This window comes from Giraffa tippelskirchi, chromosome 9, assembly GCF_054371585.1.
Source record: "Giraffa tippelskirchi isolate mGirTip1 chromosome 9, T2T-mGirTip1v1.2.pri, whole genome shotgun sequence".
Classification (NCBI taxonomy): domain Eukaryota; kingdom Metazoa; phylum Chordata; class Mammalia; order Artiodactyla; family Giraffidae; genus Giraffa; species Giraffa tippelskirchi.
The window spans coordinates 135,550,230-135,571,995 of NC_137283.1; the positions used below are offsets into that span (position 1 = coordinate 135,550,230).

The window sequence follows — 21,766 nt, forward strand, 5'->3', positions numbered from 1 at the left end:
AGAAAGCCTAATACCATTGTTAGATTTCTTTCTCTCTCTTTTGCTCCTGATTTCTTTTCTTCTTTTAATTCAGTTTGTCTTGTAACAGCTAAATTTCTTAACAGGTCTTCTCATTCTTCAAACCATAAAAAGAAAAAAAAATGTATTAAGAAAAGGATTAAGACATTTATAGTTAATGTCTAAGATGTTGAAGTATGATCCTTTTTTATTTGGGGGATCATTCAAATTATGAACATTGAAAAATAGTGTGTTGCATATGTAAACAATGATCTTCAGTGCACTGATATATTTTTGTAAGATCTCTGAGAATTACTCAAGAACTGTATTTTTAGTCTGTGTCCCTATTGAGTTGATACAGGTTTAACAATAATGCATTACATTTTAGAAAAGCACTTACATTGATTAGAGTTATAGGTGCATGATTAAAGGAAATGAAATGTAATTTAGAGTCAGAAGTTCTGTATTTAAATATTAATTATAGTCTGTTCAGCAGCTTGAGTTTTTTTGCTTTTTATTTTATATAGGAGTATAGCCGATTAACAATATGATAGTTTCAGGTGGACAGCAAAGAGACTCAGTCATACGTATGCATGCATCCCTTCTCCTCCAAACTCTCCTCCCATCCAGGCTGTGACATAACACTGAGGAGAAATATTGTATGACATCTCTTGTATGGGGACTATAAAAAGAAATGATACATGTGAACTTATCTACAAAACAGAAACATACTCACAGGCTTAGAGAATGAACTTTTATGGTTGCCAGAGGGGAGAAACGGGGAGAAAGAATAGTTAGGGAGTTTAGGATCAACATGTACATACTGCTATATACTTAAAATGGATAACCAACAAGAGTTTACTCTATAACACAGGGAACTCAGCAGTTTGATTTTTGATCAGTTATTTTCTTCAAAATGCATGCGATCTCTAAAATGAGGATAATTAATAATAATAATAATAATCTGCTTTTAGAGAGTTTTAATGAGGACCAAATAAGCACAATAATATTAAAGTTGATATTTACAGTTTGTATAAACAATTTGTCAAGAATTAGTATGCTAGTCTATAAAAATTCTTTCTTGCTTAATAGTGTTCAGGGGGAAATGACAAAGGGAGAAAGTAAAAACTAATTCCTTTTTGTTTTCTTACTGGTTTTTCATTAATTTCTCGTATTTATTTTAGAAAAGCTGATAAGCAGTGATACTACTTTATTATGCCTTTAACAAGTAAGCAGCAGTTGTGAGGAAGTCACGCATTCTGAATTTAGAGGACTGTGTTCTGTTTTCACCTATTGCTAACTTTGTGCTGCTTCGTAACTCTGGTTGTCCCTCTAGAAAATGGGAGCAGTAAGGGCAGAAAATCTAACCACCCACCTTTACTGCTCTTGGCGCTCCTCAACCACAGATGGGCAGCTTGTCTAAGTGACTGGAAGGATACAGGTCTGCGGGGAGCCCCCCTCCGCCCCTTCTCATACTGGCGCTGGACACCCTGAGAGCTGATCCTGGGAGCCTGGTGGACCCGGTTCACTTTCTCAGAGCTGCGGGTGTGGGAGAGGAAGAAAATTACTGGTAGCCCTCCTCTCTGGCATGGAATAGCCACTCTCCTAGAAGCATTTTAAGATGTAAAGATATCAGAACCTGTTCTTCATGGGGTCTTGTGTTTGCTGCTCCTCCTTGGAGAGAAGTAGCTATAATATGATATAGGGGTTTTGTTTTATTTGAAATTGTGGGGGTTTTTTTTTTCCTTTTTTCCTTTGGGAGAAATTGTTTACTTGCTTCTTGTTCCATGAATTTTTTTTCTCGGTAATGTGAGTAGATTTGTGCTCCTAGGAAGAGAGAGAGAGAGAAAGGGAGGGAGAGAAGGAAGTGAAGGGAGGGAAGGAGAGAGAGAGGGAGAGAAAGAAAGAAAAGGAAAAAAAATAAGAGTTGGACCAATATAATATGTACATAATAGGCTCAAAATAAGAAAATTTTGCATTTGTTCTATAGACTTATATCAAGCATACTTTAGAATCTGATGTTTCTTTCCCTAAAGTGAATTTCTATGTAATATTAACTGGAATTTGTTAAAAAACTACACACACCTGAAAGTAATATTTTTATTTAGATGAATGTGTCATCCTTTGTTTTTCCTTTAGAAAACTAATAAAACCCTCTTAGCTACAATTTGATATATTTTAGGGGTAAAATGTTATTCTAAAATGTGCTTTTGAAGTAATACTTCTTAAGAATACTCTTTAGAATATAAGCAGCCCTTAGTTGTAGGAAAAAAAGAGAAGCTAAAATGCTGTGGATTTAGGATTTTAGTTGACATTTTAGTTCTTATTCCCCAAGCCCTGTTACATTGTTTTATAAACATCTAATTTAGAAATATTATATGAGTTAGTATGAGTTAGTATCAGCTGCCTAGATATTAACTAGATATTAGTTATGTTGTATTTTTCATATGTTCCATAATGAATGTCTTGAATATTAAGTAAACATTAACATTTAAACATTTAAAAAACACTCTATCATTAAAAATATACCAGGTAAATATTTCAATAATTTCCTTTCTTAAGAGTATAATCCCTGCTTCTAAATTCAGTTCGCTTTCTCTCTGTGTTCCATTTGTATTTCCTTCAAATCACATTGCCTTGTATGCTTTCTCTCAAGCATACCTACAATAAAGCCATCTGTTGTCTAACAGTCATTCCTACATGAATCATGCTCTGTCAAAATTTTGAGGTTTATAAATGTTCAGTTAATTGAGCAGCCTGACCAGCTGAATACTTGTAAGTGCTTTATAATATCTTTCAACACTTCAAAACTTTGGCCCACTTAAAACTCTAGAATCCCTTAGCAAATGGGAGAAGTCATTCATATGGATTCTTGCTGATAAAACTAAAACCATGCTTTTGCATTTCTCAGAATTTGGAATAAAGTAAATGTAGTTCTACTCTTAAATGTTTATTTTTGAACTGTGTCTATGTTTTACCATAGCTAGTGATTGGAAAGTGAAAAACTTATTCAATCAGCCAATTATTTTGACAGCCTTATATTAAACACTAGCTTGACCTTTTTTTTTCATTAATTGGGTGTTTTGGCATCATGAATGCTTTTATAGTTTCTAAGAATGTAGTCAATCTCTCTCTCTCTTTTTCTCCCTCTTTCAATTTTTTTCACAATGATGAGATAGTGAACATGAATGCACAAGTAAATAATTATAACTTATATGGCAGCCACCCACCCCAATTGTCTTCCGAAGATTTCTGTGCCTTCCTGGGGGACATATATTTATTTTCATGGTCTTTCCTGGCCTCAAGTTGCAGAATTCACAGATTTTAAGTCTCACTCTTATATTATTAGTTTCACCCTTTCTGCTCTGCATCAAACATGGAACTCAGCCCTTTTCCTTCATTCCTTCAAACACACACACACACAAATCTGCTCATAAAAAGTTATCTTTCAGTGTAGCTGACTTTACTGAGAGCTTGTCGAGACTAAGACAGTTTATGTAACAATCATACAATTCTGCATATCGGTGATTTCTCTACTTAAATGTATGTTGACCCCAAGTCATACATCACATGGACTGAAAACCCTCTTCTCCTTTATAGGATAATTCCTTTTTTCTCTAACCAACCCCCAACTCAGCTCTGAGTTTCCAGGGCATATGTAAAAATTCACTAAGTCTTCTGAACATCTACTTCAGTTATTACCCTTTTTCTGTCCCTCACCAATCTCCACAAGGGGAAGTGAGGGGTACAGAAAAGTTTTACTTCACTCTTAAGGGATATTCATGGCCCAAACACACACACACACACTCAAAACACAAATGCATGCCACTCACCCTACACTCACACCCCACAGAAAGCAGATGTATCTAGTCAGTTTCATTCCTTCTGTAGGACTTTTTCACCTTCCTATCTCTGCTTCTTATCATAACTGATTTATTCTCATGATGTGTGCTTTAGACAAAATTTCTCCTTTTATAAATGACCTCTCAATATACAGCAACATCGTCTCACCCCACAGTAACATCACCTAAATTCTTTGTAAAAATTGCTATTTTATTTCTTTGCAAGAAATTATCACCCTCTGAGATTATCTTTTTTTATTTAAATATTCTCAATTGTCTATCCTTGAGGAGAGGTTCCACTTTTATACTGCTTACTGCTCTATCTCTAGGACCAAGAAATGTGAGTGATATGCAGTAAGTGCTCAATATATTTTTAAAAATAAATAATTGTGTCTATTGTTAAAAATGAAAACAAATGAATTTACTTAATAATTTTAAAAATTATGACTTATCTAATACATTTTAAAGGGTACATCATATTATCTGTCCCATAATAGTTAGCATGAATTGAGTAATAATTATAATTGTAACCAGGACTTCCTGAGACTTACTTGTTGGTAAAGACCACCATTTACTATGCTCATATTTAGAGCTCAATGTTCAGAAGAAATAGTATTAGCTTGGGAATTAAAACAGCCTCATTAAAGATTAGCATCATGGAAATCTAACCCAATCTCCACATTTAACATTTGTGGCAACTGAGACACAGAAAAACTATCTTGCCCAATATTAATGGTAAATTTAAGTCTGGAATTCAGGTTTCTTGAGTCTCAAATGACTAACTTTCCTGTAAACCATGTCCCAAGTCCTAATCTAAGAGTAATCAGTTACTTCATGTTTTCATTTATAGAATAAGCAGGTGAAATTAGATGATTTCTCAGCATTTGCAGTTCAATTACTCTCTTTTTTCCTTCCCCTATGTTCATCAATTATTCCACAACTTGACTGGAATCAGTCTCCTTACATTCTCATTCATATTGTCAAGATCCTACCCAGTGATACCTTGAGTCCCTTAACAGCTCTAAATGTCTATTCCTTAGGGGTATTGGTGCATCTGACTGGCTGCTGCTGATACACAGCACAGCAGAATTTACAACTACTGAATCTACACAAGTAGAAAAATAAGGATGCTCTGACCATTTACAAGCACTTCTTTGAAGGACTTCCTGAGCATCGAAGAATAAGGCATAGCCAATCAAATATAATGTAATACAGTCAATTATGATCAAATCGAAGTTAAAGTCACTCTTAATACAGACCAAGGTTAAAATTAAAGCACCTTAGGATAAAATTGTTAGGTCTTTTTGGTAGCCAATATAGTTGTTTTCAAATTAAATTGCCTTGTTCATCATGGGGAAAGTATGTTTTCTCTCTTCTCGATGCTATTAGTTTTTGCTTTCAGATGAAACAGATAACCTATAAACATATGTATGTGAATATTACAGGCTAAAAATGAATCTCATTCACTGGTGTAAAGTTCTTGGATAAACCAAGTTTAGTCTACTTTAATTAGTTTGTTACCCAATCCATTTTAATATCTCATAAAAGTTTTAAAATCCACCAATTTAATTCAAGGTTTTCTGCAGTTTAAATTATTTCTTTTGAGAAGGAAAGCTGACTGAAGTTAATTTTCTAAGATATTACATAAATTCAGAAACTTTATTTTTCCTCTGTTTTAGGAATTTTCAGATACACTGGGGAAGTTAACATTTTCTTAATGCTATCATTGAGCCTAAAGAGGAGTTTCCTAATACTGCTTGTACAAGTGTGAAGAAAGGTAATGCCTTGTCCCGTACACCGCCATAATTCCCTGCCTGTTCTCTCTGTTGCCTTGCAGTGTCTAGAGCATTTGGTTAAATCAGCCTCTGTCTAACCATTGGAAAACAGTTAAGAAGTGACTACAAGAAATAGGAGAACAAAATAAAATAGAGGGGGCACAAACCTGAAGTGTGTTTCAGGAGAGAATATCAACAATTCAAGATTTTCTATGTTTGCATTATATTGATACATCACTTAGTGTTAATCTTGGATCTCTGGACTCTTCTGGAACATTCATGGGAGTCCATACATTTCCCAAACTTTAATGTAAAATTGTGAACGCACATTTTTTGGGAGGTGAGAAACAACCCATAATTTCCATCATATTTTCAAAGGGGGTGTATAAACCCTCAAAAACAGCAAAGAAGGACAATATCAACAGATTCCTAGAGAATAAGCATCATAAAGATGGAAAAGAGTTAATTAATATAAATTAGCGTCTCTCCTCTTCCCATCTCCAATTAATTATTTTTGCCATTTTTCATTTTCAAACCTGGAAATCATATCCAACCTTAGGGCTGTACAGCTGAAGTAGGTGCTAATTTTATGAAGATTTAGCGAAGGAAGCTTAGGGTGAGTTAAAAAGTAAGAAAGTAAATTTTATTAGAAAACAAAAATAAGGTTTGGCTAAATGGTAAAATAATATTTTTTTATGTGCAGAAAACTTTAGCATAAAGATATAAAGCAACTGTTTTTCATCTCCTATTAATTTGTTTTCATTGGTAACAGCAACCAATGTTTATTAATAACTAACCATGTGTCTTCAGTCGTGTGTAAGCATATATTTTACATTGAGTTCTCATAATGAACCAATGCAAGAAGGAAATATTTTCTTTAATGTTTCAGATAAGGAAACTGGAATCATCCTGGCACATCAGGAAGGATTTCCAAGGAGAGATGACATGATGTTGAATTTCCAAAGATCAATGTGTACATTTTGGAAGGGATGTGAAGTTCAAGATGGAATGGAGGGAATAGAGGGACTGGGGAAGGAGCAGAGTAGGAAGAGTAACAAAGTTAGATGTCATTTAGGAAGAGACTGATGAGGAAGACTGAAATTTTGTCTTCTGAGATCTGCAGTAGAAGGGATTTACACTGAATCAGGATGAAGCTCTACACCAAAGCTGGGGAGTGAGCGATGTATTTTAGAATTTTTTCCAATTTCTCCCAGCTTTGACTCTTCAAAACCTGAGATTTAAGTCTCCTTAAGCCACATGCATGTTCAGAATGTATAAATAGGTCAAGAATAGTTGGCTGTCTTAAGAAATTTCTCAACTCCTCCAGGCAAGGAGACCTGGAAAGGAAATGTGTTGACCCCGAAGACTCTAAGGGAAGGATGTGGAGCCACTGCATCCCTCAAAACGGCAACAACCACCTTTAAAACATAAAATAAGCCCATGGGTAGATTTAAGAATGTATTAAAAATACATTCTGGGGACTTTCCTGGAGACCCAGTGGTTGAGATTTCATCTTCCAACGCAGTGGATGTGGGTTTGATCCTTGGTCAGGGAGCTAACATCCCACATGCCTCGGGGCCAAAAAACCAAAACATAAAACAGAAGCAATATTGTAACAAATTCAATAAAGACTTTAAAAATGGTCCACATCAAAAAACTTTTAATATGTGTATATTTATAGAGCTGGACATGACGGAGCAACTAAAATATAAATATATATATATCACAAATAACTCAGAAATTTCATTTCCAAGTATATACCCAAAAGAATTGAAAGCAAAAGCTCAAATGGATCTTTTTAAACCCATATTCATAGCAGCATCTTTATAATAGCCAAAAGGTAAAGGCGACCCAAGTGTTCATTGATGGATGAATGAATATGAAATATGCTGTTAATATATGCATACAGTGGGAAATCATTCCACCTTAAAAAGGAAGAAATTTCTAACACATGCTATAGTAGGGATGAACCCTGAAGATAGCACGATCAGTGAAATAAACCAGCCACAGAAGGACAAATTTTGTATGATTTCATTTATACGAGGTGTCAGGGTTAGTCAAATTTATTGAGACAGAAAGTAGAATGTACTTTCTGGTACAGCCAGGAGTGAATAATGAGGAGCCATTGTTTAATAGGTACATAATTTTGGTTTAGGAAGATAAAAATGATTTTGAAGATAGATAGTGGTGATGGTTACACAGCAGTATGAATGTACTTAATGTCACTGAACTGTGCTTAAAATTATCAAATGGATAAATTTATCGTATGTATATGTTATCTATCAAAGATAATAAAGCACAAGTTAATTTGATAAATTTAAGGTTGATTTCTAGTCTTAGTCTTTAAATATATAAATGCAATTAAAATCCATTCTGAATAAGGCTGGGTTAAAAATTATACATTTGGAAAACATAGTAGGTAATAGATTTACATATGTGAGATCAATATAAATGTTTTGCCTTAAATTCTTGTATGTTACACAGCTTGATTTAAATATGCTTAAAATAGTATATGGTTAACATTATATATCTTCGGGTTATTTGTTGAGTATAGTCAACTTAGAATTTCAATATCCATACTGGATATGTTGTTTGACATGGTTGATGACTAGTGGCTTATGTGGTAGGAAAATATTTTACCAGGAACTCTTAGCTAATGGGAAGGCCAATAAGATGTATTATCAACACTTTAAAATGGTGGTATATTCACAGAGTGCACAGTCTAATAGATGGCTAACAATTTGACAGATATAATTTTTAAAAAAATTAAATACACTGGAATGTCTCTATATAATGTTTTCCAGGGGTCTGGAGTTTTTTCAGTGTTACATGATCCTCTTTGGGCCCTAAGCCAGTTCTTTAAAAAATGGACATTAGCTAAAAGAAAATGTTAAATGGAGGCATATTGTGATGAATTTCACTGTCTAGTATTTATTTTAAAGGGTTTAACCTAATATACAGCACAGTGAAACTTTGGTTTCTCATACATAATATATTAAAAGTTTTAGTCCCTTAGAAAACATTGCCAGTGAATTACAGTGAATAACAAATCCATATATACTTAGAGCTAGGATTTTTTTTAGTAGAGTTTATTTTTTCATAGCTGTCTTGAATGGATATTTTAAACTTAAATGGGTTCCATTTCTCCTAAAATAAAGCATCTTTAGAGGAGAAATTTTAAGGGAACAGATGAAATTTCATTACCATACATGTGGTCACACCTTGTCAGAATTTAGGTCCTAAATTTCACTGTGATATTGATATTTGCACACATTTAAAGTGACATTATTTGGCAAAAGAACAAGTATCTAGTTTGAGTTAATGGTGCGCATGGTGATGACTAACCCCGTACTACAAGGTTAAAACAATTTTAAAAATCACTTGTTAATGTGATAAGACCAGGCTTGTGTTTTTCCTAAGCTCATTTTCAATTGGCTTTTTTGTTCCTCCAATAGGTGAATAAACGTTTGCAATTGACAGATGTATTCTTGACTCAAATAGAAAGGACAGGAGGGTGAGATATTAACTGGTAAAGAGTGATTCACACCTTCATGGACATAAATCCCTTATTTTAAAATTGAGCAGTGTTTTAGTATAACTTATCCTAGCCTGACTCTCACCAAGGATTCCATCTACGTGAATGGAGTAATGAAATTAATCTTGTTGAAAAACACATTTCTGGAAGAAATCTGTTCTAAAGAATAATTTAGTGGATATAAGTTATCTTATAATTTATCTTCCTTCTCCCTATAACTCTTCCTCGCTCAACTTATCATCCCACAAAAAAATTGGTGAAACTAAATAAATTCCATGAAATGCTTAGATTTTACCTTCCTTATTAGTCTCATTCTACTGCGATGCTCTTCACAACTAATGAGTCTTTTGATATGGAACTTAATAGGTATTTAACAGCCACCATTTTAATCTTAATTTTCTATGGATTGATTCTGTCAATAACTTATGTTAAAAATGGAGCACAATTGCTTGTAATTATGTTAGTTTCTGCTGTACAACAATGTGGTCAGCAACTCTTAATGATTATTTAATACATTTTTGGTTTTGTTTGATCACTTGAAAAATCAAAGCTTGCCATGGTTATGGTCATTGCTGCTATGCAATATATTCAATTGTATCTTCTGTTCTTCATCTCATTTTTCCTCCCCATCCTCCCTCCTGTCCACCCTCCTAGCACAGAGCAAACTCTGAAACTGTCTTCACTGCTCCGCCTCACAGGAGCTATTCTCTGTTGGCCCTCATAAAGTCTTACCCTCTGCATACAAAGTCTAGACCATGGCCAAGGAAGACATAGAAGACCCATGCACAATTACGCCCACCCATCTCAATAGCTCCCTCAATATTAAGATCTCTCAAATTTCACCTCCTTTTACATGTCTGGAATCAGATAACTGGCTCCTCAGGTACACAAAGTTACTATGGTCCATTAGCGTTCCATCTTCTTATGCCTGAGAGATGAGTCTTTCCATCCTCTCAAAAATGACAGTTCTTCACCACATGTTGACCAGTGCTTCAGAAGTCTTTGTCACAAACTTTACCTATGTTTGTAGTGATTAGCAGTTTGAAAATAATTCTCTTAGCAGTTACTGTATTTTGAACAAAATGGGAAAACTTACAAAATTCTTTTAAAAAGTTTTTTAGATACGTAACACATCATAAAATACATCCTTTTAATATGTAAAATTCAGTGGTTTTTAGTTATATATTCATGAAGTTATCGGAGAAGGCAATGGCACCCCACTCCAGTACTCTTGCCTGGAAAATCCCATGGACGGAGGAGCCTGGGGGGCTGCAGTCCATGGGGTCGCGAAGAGTCGGACACGACTGAGCGACTTCACTTTCACTTTTCCCTTTCATGCACTGGAGAAGGAAATGGCAATCCACTCCAGTATTCTTGCCTGGAGAATCCTAGGGACGGCAGAGCCTGGTGGGCTGCCGTCTATGGGGTCGCACAGAGTCGGACACCACTAAAGTGACTTAGCAGCAGCAGCAGCATGAAGTTATGCAGCCGTTACTACTATTCCAAAGCATTCGGCTCTTGGTTCAGCACCAAACAAGAAACCTCATACACATTAGCAGTCACTGCCCCTGGAAATCAATAATATATTTTTGTCTCCACAGATTTACCTATTCAAGACATTTTAAATAAATGGAACCATACAATATGCAGTTCTTGTGACTGGCTGCTTCTACTTAGCATAATGTTGTCAAGATTCATCTGTGTCACAGCATTTATGGGTACTTCATTACTTTATATTGCTAATATTCCATTGTGTGGATAGATCACATTATTTATCTATTCATCAGTTGATGGTCATTTGGGATGTTTCCACTTTTTTACTCTTGTGAATAATGCTGCTATCAACATTCATGTAGAAGTTTTGTGTAGACATATGTTTTCATTTCTCTTGCATATCAGTCCAGGAGTCGCATTGCTTGGTCAAATAGTAATGTTATGTTTAACTTTTAAAGAAACTATCAGGCTGTTTTCCAAAGAAGCTGAACCATTTCACATGCCCACCACAGTATGAGGGTTCCAGTTTCTCCACCTCCTGGCCAATGCTTGTTATTTTCTGCCTTTTTGATCACAGCCTTTTAGTAGGTATGAAGTGGTATCTCACTGTTGCTTTTATTGCATTTTTCAGATAGCTAATAATGTTGAGCACATCTTTTCCTTTTTATTTTTAATTGGCCTTTAAAAAAATGACTGAGTTGTAATAGTTATTTACATATTCTCAATATCAGTTCCTTATTAGATATATGATTTACAATCCTCCATTCTGTGTGTAGCTTTTTCACTTTTTTGATGGCGTCTTTTGAAGCTCAGGGTTTTGGTATCATATGTAAGAAACAGTTGACAAATTTGCGGTCATGAAGATTTGCATCTTTGTTTTCTTCTAAGCATTTTATAGTTTTAACTCTTCTGTTTGGATCTTTCATTAATTTTGAGTTAATTTTTGTATATGTTGTGAGTTAGAGGTACAGCTTCATTTTTTTGTCTGAGGTTTCTAGTTATCCCAGCACCACTTGTTGAAGACTATTCTTCCTCTTTTGAAATGTCTTGGTACCTAAGTTGAAAATCAACTTATCATAAAGAGGATCTATTTCTGGATTCTCAGTTCTATTTTATTAGTCTTAATATCTATAATTATGGTAATGCCACCCTGTCATAATTACTGTAGTGTCACAGTAAGTTTTCAGACCAGGAATTGTGAGTCCTGCAACTTTGTTCTGTTTTAAGATTGTTTTGGGTCAGTTGCTTTTCATATCAAATTTAATACTAGCTTGTCAATGTCTGTAACAACAACAACAAAAACAGTTATAATTTTCATAGAGATTATATTGAATCTGTAGACCAATTTGAGGATTACTGTAATCTTAACACCTAAAACTTTTCAACCTATGAATATGAATGTATTTCTATTTATTTAAGTTAATTTCTTTCAACAACATTTTCTAGTTTTCAGAGTTAGAAGTTTGTTTTATGTTAAATTTATACTTACATGTTTTATCTATTGTTAATAGAATTATTTTCTTAATTTCATTTTTGGTTTGCTCATTCCTACTGTATAGAAATGCAGCTGAATTTTTTGTGTATTGATTTTGTATACTGAAACCTGGGTGAAATTAATTATTGGTTCTAATCATTTTTAGTATAATCTTTAGGAATTTCATGTCATCTTCAAGGAGAGATGGTTTTACTTCTTCTTTTCCAATCTGAAGGCCTTTTGTTTCATTTCTTGCCTAATTACCCTGGCTAGAACCTCCAGGGCAACACTGAATAACAGTATCATATTAAAATCTCCCTACCTCCAGCCCTGTCTCTGGCCCCAACAAAACTAATCTCTACACTGCACTCAATCATTCATTGAATACAGAATTTATTCAGTAAACATTGAGCATACACAATGTGTAAGGCATTGTTTTAGGAGTCAGTTCTATTCAAGGTGAACAGTGGTCTTTATAAAAGACAAATTCAACTATGACAATCTTCCACTTAAAACTCTGTAACAATGGTGCCTCATTATTGGAAAAGGATTAACTTCTTAACAGGCCTCACCAGATCCTACCTTTTCTAGAACCAGTGTAAACCTCAGCTTCTTTTCTTGCTGCTTCTCTCTTGAATATGCTTATCTAGGCAAACTCAATTGATTTTAGTTTTTCAAAATCTCAATACAGTTGATCCTCCTGATTTGCAGATTCTATATTTGCAAATCCACCTACTGGCTACCATTCATTTGTAACCCTAAAGCCACTACCCACAGGGCTTATCCTTTTTATGTGACATTTTTCACATTTTTGTGCTTTTTCTTGGTGACTGCTTTTTATTTATTTATTTATTTTTTAAAATAAATTTATTTATTTTAGTTGGGGGCTAATTACTTTACAATATTGTTATAGTTTTTGCCATACATTGACATGAATCAGCCATGGATTTACATGTGTTCCCCTTCCTGGACCCCCCACCCTGACCTTCAAGTATTGTCTAGTGTTCCTATGTGCAAGAAGGTTGTGATGTGCTTTATAGAGAAAATATGTATGTTAGATAAACTTTAGGCATGAATTATAGTGCCGTTGGCCAAGTTCAATGTTAATGAATCAACAATGTATATTAGATAAAGTATCTTTAAACAGAAACACACATTAAACAAGATTGGGTATTGTTCACTAGATGAAAATTATTGTGACTAAGACTTTCAAGAGGCAATACTCAATTTCTCCTGGGGGCAATGATTCAGTATTTGATGATCTAGTTTTTGAAGGCAGTTTGGGAACATTACTATCGTGAAAAGTAAGAATCCTCTGTATGTAAAATGGTAATAATGAAAATATAGAAATAGCTAAAATGTACTGAGTGCCAACTATGTTCTAATCCCCGTGTTAAATAATTTACAGACCTTAACTTGTTAATTCCCATTATTTGGGAATTCCCTGGTGGTCCAGTGGTTAGGACTTGGAGCTGTCACTGATGCTGTGGGACTGGATTCCATCCCTGGACAGGCAACCAAGATCTCACCAGCCATGCAGTACAGCCAAAAAAGAAAAAAAGCCCATTATTTTCTTTAATTCATGAGATAGGTACTGTCCTGACCCCACTTTTCCAATGAGTTAACAGAGGCTTTAAGGATATTAACAGTTCTCCCCATGAGGCTTGGATTTTTTTCCCTGGTAGACTGAATTCTAGCCTGGGTTATTAAAAATATTCTTGAATGATAAATTACTTTGTTGTATTCTATTCTATTTGAATTTGTAAGTACAGCTTTAATATATTTCTTGGTTTTTATTTTGTGCTTTTATAAGAACAAGTTGTAGTTAACCCAGTATAACTAATGGCATTTTTAAAGTTCCTGTGTTCTATCTGTGACATTTTAGAAGTCTTGAATTATTCCTCATTTTAGAAGGTATGAAGAAAAATTCCTTTAGGAGAACAAAGATTATTATCTATCTGAGTTCCTGGTGACATTGATAGTGGCAGAGTTCCTTAAAATATGTTTTCTCTATCTGTAAATTAGGATTGTAAGGTCCTTAACAATAGTCTAAAATTTTTTTAAGACAACACAACTTCATCACAGTTAAATTTAAGGAAAACTGAAAATTCATGGAAAATGCTGATTTTCAATACTTTAATGATTTACTCTAAAAATTTGAAACACAGCCCAAATGACATAATGAAGAATTATTTTTATTTTATTGATAGAGAAAACATGAAGTTTAAGTGCTTCTCAAACCACTGGCTATAGACATGAATGAAATTAAGTATTTTTTATGAGTCTAGATTTAAACAGCGTTATTCTCCAATATTATCTATTTGACATCAAACAAGGTGTCACTAGAGAGAATTATAGTATTCAATTAACACTGAAGTTCTCATTATCAGTAAGCCTTCTGTGATGTGTAATGGAGAAAATGAGGTTTACCTAAGGAGGAAGATGATGACAATCTCAAAAGGAAAATGCCTATTGATGGCCAATGAAAGACAGAACCAAAAAAAAAGTGCACAACTTTCAAAACATAATTTTATATCTCATTTAGAATTCTGTCACAGGGCTCTGTTAATTGTAGCTGCAGATATTTATAAAGTTTCTTATGGTGGGAGGCCGGCCCAGAAAAGTGCTTTGAGAACCCAGGGCCTAGGAAAGGTGGGCCAGTCCTTTTCCAAGAAATATGATATTCTCAAACAAACTTCAACTGATCACTCCCCAAGTTCATAACAGCCTATTGATTTAAGAATATATGTTTCTATTTCAAACTATGAGAAGCCAGGTATCTTCTTTTTAAAAACAGTTGGCTGCAGGAAAGAGAGAGGAGTCATAGGGTTGAAACTCTATGGAGATTAAGTAGCCTTTTCGTTGAAAGACAAAAGCAAAGTTATCAGTGCTAAGGGAATTCGATCAATCAGAGAGGAAAGAAGTTGAAAATTCCTTTAACCTGACTCTGTAGATCTTGGTTTGAGGCCATTTTTGCTCTCCTTGATTGAAAGAAAGAAACGATTCCCCTGGATTGAAAACTGAGCGAAAACAAGTGACTACTCTATTGTAGGTTCTCTCCGTAGAAAGAGGGCTGCTTCAACACATAGACAAAAATAAACACAGTAAGAGTTCCCTTTCAAGAGCTAGAGTGCTTTCATGGTAGCACTATTATACATACAGGGAAAAGTAAACATTATTAACTGGTATTAGAAACACATTCAATAGAATTTAAAGTGCAGGACATTTTATATTACTTTGTCTCTCACATCTCTGCCACATTTTTTAAACTCATCAGAAGGATTTCTGAAGAACATATTCTATTTTGGGTGCATGCCATCTCTTTTATTCAAAATGTATAATTTATATTTTAGTCATAATTTCAAATTCTTTGAGGCATTCGTTCTTCAGTTTGTTTCTATAGTTCATATTCTTATAACTTTAAAAAGAAGTACCAAATAGGGGCAGATAACAGGAATTCATCAAATATTTGTTAAATAAGTGAATGAATGCATGTAGAAAATTATTTTCCTTAAATAAAACTATCTTCTGAATAACACTATTAGCTGATGCCCTTACATTTAATACTGGGATTACTTTGAGTTGCAAAATCATGTATAAAATCACATAGTTCAACTGTTGGTAAACCTTCACTATCGGGAATCTCTGCAGAATGACTATCCTGTGCGGACTTAATCTCACTTCTTTCCCTTCACTCTTAGTCCCTCTCCTAATGAATTGCTAATAAAGAACTAAGGCGGAAATACTGTATAAGACCACCAAGACTTGCCTGGAGAAAGACATACTGTTCTGAATTTTTAGAGAAAGTTTAATTAAACTCTATGTCACCTGGAATAATATCAATATTATTTTCAAGTAGATTTGGTCCTGAGAAATGGTGAGGTAAGTAAGAAAAGTTTGTTTTTAGATTCTACCCTTCAGTTTTCCATTTTCTATCCCAGTGCCTTTTTCTCTCTTCCGTTGCCCGCTTGCACCTGTCCTGGTCCAGACCATTTAAGGTATCCACAGGCAGCCTCCTAGATCCAACAGTACCCTCCGTAGCCCTCCATTTGGGCCTAATGCGAGCTGCCCTGTGCTCAGAACTCTTTCAGATGTTCTTCTTCTCATCCAGATCAAAACTCTCTTGACCTGACTTCCATCATTGAAACTCTACTGCCAGCTTTTCAAAATGATTGCTAACTGATTTAATAAATGTAACCACATGGTTGTGATACTCAGATTAATGTACTATGAAAAAAGCCTTCCCTCACACCTTTTAAAAATGGTTTTATTGAAAGAATGACATAAATTCAGAAAAATGCCTTAGTCATAAGTGCGTTACTCAGTGAAGGTGATCACAAGTGTAACCAGAACCCAGTCAAAAGATAGAACATTGCCAACAGCCCAGAAGCCCTTTCAGTTCAGTCGCTCAGTCATGTCCGACTCTTTGCGACCCCATGAATCGCAGCATGCCGGGCCTCCCTGTCCTTCACCAACTCCCAGAGTTTACCCAAACCCATGTCCGTCGAGTTGGTGATGCCATCCAACCATCTTATCCTCTGTCGTCCCCTCCTCCTCCTGCCCCCAATCCTTCCCAGCATTAGGGTCTTTTCCAGTGAGTCAACTCTTTGCATGAGGTGGCCAAAGTATTGGAGTTTCAGTTTCAACATTAGTCCTTCCAATGAACACCCAGGACTGATCTCCTTTAGGATGGATTGGTTGGATCTCCTTGCAGTCCAAGGGACTCTCAAGAGTCTTCTCCAACACCACAGTTCAAAAGCATCAATTCTTTGGCGCTCAGCTTTCTTCACCATCCAACTCTCACATCCATACATGACCACTGGAAAAACCATAGCCTTGACTAGACGGACCTTTGTTGGGAAAGTAATGTCTCTGCTTTTAAATATGCTATCTAGGTTGGTCATAACCTTCCTTCCAAGGAGTAAGCGTCTTTTAATTTCATGGCTGCAATCACCATCAGCAGTGATTTTGGAGCCCCAAAAATAAAGTCTGACACTGTTTCCACTGTTTCCCCATCTATTTCCCATGAAGTGATGGAACCAGATGCCATGATCTTAGTTTTCTGAACATTGAGCTTTAAGCCAACTTTTTCACTTTCCTCTTTCACTTTCATCAAGAGGCTCTTTAGTTCTTCTTCACTTTCTGCCATAAGGGTGGTGTCATCTGCATATCTGAGGTTATTGATATTTCTCCCGGCAACCTTGATTCCAGCTTGTGTTTCTTCCAGCCCAGGGTTTCTCATGATGTACTCTGCCTATAAGTTAAATAAGCAGGGTGACAATATACAGCCTTGACATACTCCTTTTCCTATTTGGAACCAGTCTGTTGTTCCATGTCCAGTTCTAACTGTTGCTTCCTGACCTGTATACAGGTTTCTCAAGAGGCAGGTCAGGTAGTCTGGTGTTCCCTTTATGAAGTGCTATAGCCCCAGGAGTCTGCTCTATTATAACTTCCAAAGGCATATGCTTTGTCCATTTTGTATTTTACTTGAATTATGCTACCTGTACCCTGATCACAGGAGCATGCAGGTAAGCAAGGTCTAGAAGGCCTGGGAAAGATGTCTAGACAGAGCTTCATTTCCATTTGTCTTGGCCCCAAGTGCTCTTCTAGGTAAACAGGAACACAACTTCTATCTTTAGTCATATAGACTATTTGAGCCAATACTCTATCTTGGAAAATGGATGACAATTACCATCCAAATTACATATTCATTTTTTCATATTAAAAATTGGGGCTGAGAAAAATCCAGTTCAAGGTCAAGATTCTGCTGAATTGATAACGAATATCCAAACCCCAAAGGGTGAAACAGAGAACTAGAACAAGTGAGGTAGGATGAGCACTCTAGCCTTAGCTGTTGTGTCTCTCAGCCACAATGCCATGGTGGTGATATGATCCTACATGTGTGGTCACCATAACCAAAAAGCGAAAGCAAGGTTTCACTGAAAGGCACCCGGAATTAATTAGTCCACAGCACTTGAACTAGCCTGAGGAATGTTCCCATCAGTGCTGCTTGTAAAAGAGTTCAAGCAGCAACTCAGAAATTAACAGTAATGCCGAATTACTAATTCTGTTGGCTGTGCTTTTTCATTTTTTTTCTGAAACGTCTTACTTAGTCACAAGTCTACTATAAGTTCCTAGATTTGGCAATGATCTCTTAATTCAACTTATATATGGGATAACCCACCAGACTGCTTGGAAGGGTGTTGCAGGAATGCTGGTTAGTGACAATTTCAGTTCAGCCTGCCTTAATTTAACCTCAGACTCTAAGTCGATAAACCTATGTATTCTTAAATCATTCCATAAGTGTCACAGCAAAATAATTACCTTTTGTTTTGGTTTTTGTCTGTTTTCTTTTCCTTAACGGTTCCCTATGAGCCAACCAATACCTGATGACCATAGAGAACTGGCTTCCAGAATTGTTTGACAATTTCATTTCCAGAATCTCATTAACCTGAATTTGAATCTCTGCTGTGTTTCTGGGTTAGCAAAGTGAGCTTGACTAAGTGACTTGACCTCTAAGTCTTCATTTTCTTATCTGTAAAGTGGGCAAAAAATGGTATCTACCTTTTAGAGTTGTCAGGATTAAAGGAGATAATCTGTGTAATACATTAAGTAAGTACACAATAAAGTTGGCTGATATTACCATATACCTTACTACATAAAGAATATGACATACGTCTTTCAGTTCAGTCGCTCAGTCGTGTCCAACTCTTTGCGACCCTATAACATATTATTTACCTGCAATATTTTCAACTTTGCTACTATTTTGGTAATGATTCTTCTTTTCCTACCTGCCCTTTACCCAATGAGCTTTGTAAAATCTGAAATTATGAAAAGTGACTTTTTATCTCTGTGTTATATCTAGAGAAATCAATCCATTTAGCCATAGTTATCCTAATATTTAAGTGAACAGAATTAACAGGAAATCTTTGCCTTACATAAGTTCTCAGGTGGTATAAAAGTAAATAAAATTCTTTAAGTACTCAGATAAAAAATAAGAATCAACATTTTATCAAAAACACCCAAACTACCAGTTATAAGATAAGCAAGTCACAGGTTTATAATATACAACTCAAGGATTATAGTCAATATTCTATAATGATTTTGTATGGTGTGTAATCTATAAAAGTATCAAAACACTCTGTTGTACACCTGAAACTGATATAATATTGTAAGTCAATTATACTTCAATAAAAAAAATACTCAAGATGTAAACATAAGCCACAACAGGCTCTCAATAGAGCAGGAGGTTGACTAAGCATTTATTTTGTTATTCTCCTATCTTCCCTTTTTGTTCACTTTCTATCCCTAGGGTCAGAGATTCCCCTCCTAAATCTTTCTAGTTCCCTTTTAACTCCATTGTAATACTATATTTCCCAGGCCTATATTTCCAAGGCTGCTCAAACACTGTGTCTCGCTTGCCCATATCAAAACATCTTCATTACATGATACAGTCTTGAAGCGTGGCCACGTTTGCCGTTACATTGGAAAAATGAAAGTCCCACTAAGATAGCTTAAAAACATCAGTACCACCAAGCCAAAGAAAGGGGCTTCCCAGTTGGCACTAGTGGTAAAGAACCCACCTGCCAATGCAGGAGACTTAAGATCATGGGTTTGATCCCTGGGTCAGGAAGATCCCCAGGAGGAGGATGTGGCAACCCACTCCAGTATTCTTGCCTGGAGAATCCCAGGGACGGGAGAGCTTAGTGGGCCACAGTCCATTGGGTTGCACAGAGTCGGACATGACTGAAGCGACTTAGCACACATGCAAAGTGAAAGAAACGTTCATGGGAACAGGAAAACTTTGGTTTAACTCAAAATAATTAATTCTTACAGGTGGAATGTAAAAAATCTTTTACAGAGCTGTGGATGAGACCTTTTGAAAGAAAACAAATTTTCTTAACAGATAATTCAGTCAAAGTTTCAAGGACTATACAGCCTTATGGGCAATCCTAGTCTTGATTAAACAGTCTACTTGTGTATTTATATGGGTTTGATTGCACTTTGGCAATACTTTTTTTCACTACATGTAAAAAGAAAGTGTGTTAGTTGCTCAGTCATGTCCAACACTTTGCAACCCCCTGAACAGGCTCCTTTGTCCATGGAATTATCCAGGCGAGAATACTGGAGTGGGTAGCCATTCCCTTCTCCAGGAGATCTTCCTGACCCAGGGACCAATCTCAAGTCTCCTGCATTGCAGGCCATTCTTTACCATCTGAGCTATTAAAGAAGCATGTCTCCTCATATGTTTCACATCTTCCCCTTCTCCCATCACTTGAAAGTTGTTACGGGACACCATTCTGAATAACAGCCATATTCACACCCATGATAAACTGGACCTGAAAAGTAATTATCCTGGATTAGCACAAGTCCTCTCATGCTAAAGTAGCAGTCAGATCCATGCATGCATTTGCTCCCTGACCCTCAGTTACTCTTCACAGAAAACTTGCAGAAATCTGAGTAGAGCAATCTGTACGCTATTGGTTTAGTTTACTTACCATTTATAGACTTGCCCTCAGTTGGAAAACAGATTTATTTAGTCACTAAGAGATTCAGCCAACCTAGGTACATATTAAGCAACAATTAAATGCTTATTCATTGACTGGCAAGCAATCAACTAAAGAAAAAGGAGGTGATAGAGTCAAGTAAAAATAATTCACTGAGCTCTGGATCTGTTTTTGCTGCCGATTAGAAAACTGAATATAGAGGTCAAATGACAACAAACGATGGCACAAATGGACTAGGCTTGAGGTTCCTAGTATAGTGCTTCCTGCTCTATGGTCTCTGGTCTGCGTGTGAAAGGAGAGAACTTAAGGGCATAAAACACAGTGTGATGCTGACCCTATAAGATGTTATCCCCAACTGTTAGAAAGACCTACCTGTCTCACTGACAGTTATATTCCTTAAAATACATTTTACTCCTCTGACTCCATGACTGTATAATGTTTATGATAGCTTCTACTCTTACACAATTTTCATTTATGTACTTAATCATTGCGTCTCTAATTCTAAAAAAAAAATCAAATGCATTTGTTTGCTGCTGTTCAACAAATGGACAATGAGAAAAATGCAAATGTTCTTTGGTGGCAGATATTCCTATAACAGAGTCATCACCCCTAGAATCACTCTGTTCTTTATGTAAACCAATAAATACAGAACATAAAGTGTCTAGAACAAAAGTTTCTCTGGTGATTCAAACAAAGCATAGAAGTAGCTGTTTAATGGTATGACAGAGAATGTCAAGAGTGAGAAAATTGAGGGAATAAAGCATGAAGTTTGGTGTTAACACTCAGACATTGATTGATGCTGAAGTCAGAGTCAAACAGCTGGAAAACTTGAGAATGTGTTAGAAATAACTTTGGATAAAATACTAAAGTCAACCAATTTATATATTACATATTATTTATTCTTTTGCTTTCTTTTCGCTCCTTTTTTTTTTGTAAAATGACAACGGATTGCTTCATGTCAGAACAACACTTAGTTTAGTACTTGTCGACTCCCATCTGCTAATTTGGAATCCATGGACTTTAATATCAGGTTACTTTCATTTTAATCCATGAAAAGTATATGAATCATGAATCAGTTAAAAACTGATGTATGTACAATTCTTCCAGTAGGAAACAAAATTGAAGCATTTGAATAATTGAGA

The 21,766-nt window shown here is 35.5% G+C and overlaps 1 protein-coding gene across 8 annotated transcripts in view; it reads left to right on the plus strand.

Annotated features, from left to right (window-relative positions):
- EYA4 (EYA transcriptional coactivator and phosphatase 4) overlaps positions 1-21,766 on the plus strand; it is a 384,171-nt gene that overhangs the window by 534 nt on the left and 361,871 nt on the right. Inside the window, exon 2 of one of the 8 annotated variants that reach the window (XM_081530664.1) lies at positions 5,519-5,616. The exons of the other annotated variants lie outside the window; for them this stretch is intronic. The gene's annotated coding sequence lies outside the window, so the exon portion shown is untranslated. The remainder of the gene's footprint in view (positions 1-5,518; positions 5,617-21,766) is intronic. 8 annotated transcript variants of the gene reach the window in all.